Raw genomic sequence first — 3,966 nt, forward strand, 5'->3', positions numbered from 1 at the left:
ATTGACTACGCGCTCATTGACTGCAAGTGCCATGTGTCTGTAAGCATGCAGGAACATGTGTTTGCTGAACTGCTTCGCATGCCTGTACAGCGGATCTTGAGGCCTCCCCATGACCCAAGCTGGCTGTAACCTGCTCGTAGCATTCAGGGGTGTTTTCATCCACTTTTTTCACTAGTGAAGGGGGATTTTTAAATTTTATTTTCCGAGCAAACTGACTAATAGCCTTTCTGTTCATTACAGCTGTTGTGCTAGATCTGACTCTCCCGCTTTAGAAAGAAAAAAATCCTTTATGTTGGATAAAATAGAAATATATGTGTGTAAGAAGCTGCACTTGCTGTAAATAATTTTTTTATAATACACAGATCCTATTGAATAGCAAATAGAGCGTGATTGTGGTCTCTCCTAGTTAAGACTGTGGTTAGATTTGGTTGGTTGGTTGGTTTTGTACAAGCCTGAGTTTTGTTTATAAAACAAATATACAGTTATTCCCTGTTCTCGCGCTGGATGAGCAGTAGAAGTGATCCTCCTCAGTCGGCTGACACTTGTAGCAGCAGAAGAAACTGGAAAATCTTTCTGTGACTTGCACCACTAGGTTTTACATGTAGAGATGTTCCAGAAACATGTTGGATCACTTAACATTGTTTTTCCACTGAGCTTCGCATCTCTTTCACTAGACCTCAGAGGATGGGTTTTGAAGCTCTGCATTTGGGAGTGCATCGATCACAGATCTTGCAGATACCTGATGCCCTGACACTGCCATTTACCATCAGCATGAAGGAAGATCGGGATGTGATTCTGAGAGAGCTGGGTAACCCTGGGGATTGCAGTCACAGAAAAAGCATGAAAATCAGAGAGAGTCTGTCTCTGAACTGGGGAGAAGCTGCTCATCTGGAAACACAGAGAAGAGCCCAGGCAGAGCTGAATACAGGTTGACCCAAGGCACTAAGGTGAAAAGACAAATCTCCCTCTTGGATGAGTTCCCAGTGCACATAGGGAAACTTGGTGTCGAGGCGAGACCTCATCCAAGATAGCACGTGCAGTCCCGGTGTCCAGAAGTTGGGAGACTGTCACTGCACCAAGTATAGAGGATTTCTATGGCGCAGGGGAAGAAGAATGTGTATCTGAGAGGGCACAGGAGCCTGGTCAGTTAAGCCAGGAAAGCCATTGCTGATAAGGGAGTGATGGCTCTGTATCTGTATGTGTAGTAGAGGAGAAGTTCTAGAGAAGATGGTGTTAAGACCAGAGCAAATTACCATATCAGGGCCTGAAAATGGTATTTCCAAAAGGAGCAGCTCATCTTTAGGAATATTGAAAATAATGAATATCGACTGCTTTAAAGTGCAAGTGTATTGAGATACGTCCACCCTGGCATAGCTCTGTAAAGAAGGCATTAGGACAAAGGTGAGTAATGGCAGCTTATAGAACACTGATGTGGCTTTGAAGTATCAAGAAAAAGAGAAATAGCCTACAATAGCCAAATTGAATTTGCAGGAACGGTGGCACTCGGAGTCTTCACTTCAGTGCATGCCTGGTGGTAGATATGCCACTTCTCCTGAGCTGGCACTTGGCGGGTTTGCCCCTTTCACCCCTGGCTGCAAGTTCGGTGTTGCCATGGGCTGTTTCTTACTGGACATTGTTTAGTTTCAGCCCCATCAAAAACACCTTCTCAGCTGAGTGCTCACCATGTTGTCGTAATATGAATTAATAGAGATAACCCAGGAGTTTTATATAACAGTACATTTACTGAGCGCATTTTGTTGACCAGTGAACCCAGAACCCGACAGGTAATGCTATGAGAAATAGTTTTGACTCCTTTGCTCCCTTGTAAAACCGGGAAGGAGTTGATATCTTTATCTGTCCCAGTTTTGGACCAAAGCACAGTTTCAATGACTATCTCAGCAGGTCAGAACCACAGACGTCTGTTCCACACCAGTGGGTAATTGCTTTGTGCAAAGCCATTCATTAACTGATTTTTTTCCTCCAGGAAGGTGAAGTTTGTTTATTCAATCCCATTTCAAAGCAATGCTATTGCTTACCAGACACTGTAGCAGAAATTTATGTTCAGCTTGGTTCTTTCCAACCTGCTTATAGCTTCGTTTTTGTTTTGAGAATGTAATTTGGAGTGTATTTTTTCTGCATTGCTTCTTAATCTGTCTAGTCTGATATTTTCCAAACCTATGGTTTTGTACCTTCTCTCCCTTATTACCTATTATTAAATATTCCGGCCCACTGAAAATATCGGAGGTGTAGATTAAAGCAACTTTGGCACAGCACAAGTCTTCCTCTTTTGAGTTAATAGACAACGGGTGCTCCAGCACGCTGAGGATGCTAAGGACAAGCAGGCTTCTTCCAGCTGGCCGGCACTCAGGGCGGAGAACAGGGCAGGTGAGAGGTGTCACAACTGAATATGTGCATTAAAATGGACAGATACAAGAACTGATGCAGTACTGTACAGAGGAAATATCCGGGTGGTCTGCAAATATGTATTACTGCATTTAGGGTCGGATTCTGTTACATCCAAGCAAACTAAATATTCCGTTGGTATTCACTAGGAATAGGGTTTTTTGGTCAATGCCAGTCATCTGCTTATCAGTACTGTTCTGCAACCTACAGGTTGTCCTGGCTCCAGTGTTCATGATCTACACATGGAATCACACAAGAAGCAGAGATGAGGCAAGGGGGGAAGGTCTGGTGTGGCTGCAGAGGGAGGGAGGGAGGGATGTGTGGAGCGGGTTGAGTATCTCCATCTGTCAGAAATAAAGAGGCTGCTGCCCTGTAGGCCATAGGACAAAGGTCTAAAAGGTAAACCAGGCTGAGAAATAGCGTGATGTCGAGGTGGCATTGCAAAGTGTAAATGTGGCTTCTTGATTTTACTTTTTCGGCAAAGGGTATTCTCGGGGGGCAAGTCTGGCTCTGAACCTTTCATGGGGGAGCTGAGAGCCCTGTCCCAGGCTTTGTTACAGGCTTTTTTATCTGAATAGTGCTGGTCACAATGGTATCATGGGCAGCCCAGCCCAGCCTTGCCTTTCCCACCAGTGTGGTGGGAACTGCAGCAGGGCGGCCACATCCCACAGGAGACCCCCAGCAGCCTTCAGCCAGGTCCCAGCCAGACAGGAATTTCTTGCAGCGGCCACCTTTTTGGTCTTCAGCAGGGCTTGGGAGAAGGGTTATTTAAAGCCCTCGTCCTCTCTGTGCAGTATAGGAAGTAGGAAACGCTTCCTCCCTGTAGATTTCTATCCAAAGCTTTTGTCTGCTTCCTTACAGTCCCACCCTGCTTGGAGTTGCTCCAAAACCCGGCACGCCAAGGCGATGTGCCATTGTTCAACAGGGTCATCCTCAGCTGCAGCTCCTCTTCTTTTCCAAAACAGAAGGTTTCAGTGCCAAAATGCCAAAGAGCAGTGTTTTGGGCTGGGCTATGGGATACATGCATGCCTGTCTGTCCAGTCTGCCCCACCACCTGTCCTGCAGCTGGAAATGTTAGTGTTGCAGAGAGGAAATACAGGGGTTGACCTTCCTTTGGGAGCCCGATTGATGCTTGCTGCTGTGTCTTAGTTGCGAAACTTAGGGAAGGTCTCAAAATGAGACTAAGTCATGATGTCTGCAATAGAGGATCAGAAAGCTAAAAAAAATGTTAACCACAAGAATGTGAGGGCCTGAAATGCTTTTAAGGTACTCCCGACTCTAGAGCATGGGAGAGAAATGTGGGACTGTTTCTGTGGAGCTGAATATATCTCAGGGAAGTTCAGCAGCAGGATTGTGTCTGTGTTTGCAGATAGGAGAGAGAAGAGACTGAATGGGAGGCTAGCGAGGGTAGAGCATCAGCTGGAGGATCTACCTGGTGCCTCCATGGTCTGGACTGTTTTCAGCTGGGCAGATAAAGCTTCATCTTCCTCTGACAGGAACCTCTTGCCCAATGCCAGTGTGATTCAGGCTGACTCCCCTGCCCCTGAAGGTGACCTTTCCCTA

The sequence above is a fragment of the Buceros rhinoceros genome, unplaced genomic scaffold (genome assembly GCF_000710305.1).
Source record: "Buceros rhinoceros silvestris isolate BGI_N320 unplaced genomic scaffold, ASM71030v1 scaffold9575, whole genome shotgun sequence".
In the NCBI taxonomy this organism is placed as follows: domain Eukaryota; kingdom Metazoa; phylum Chordata; class Aves; order Bucerotiformes; family Bucerotidae; genus Buceros; species Buceros rhinoceros.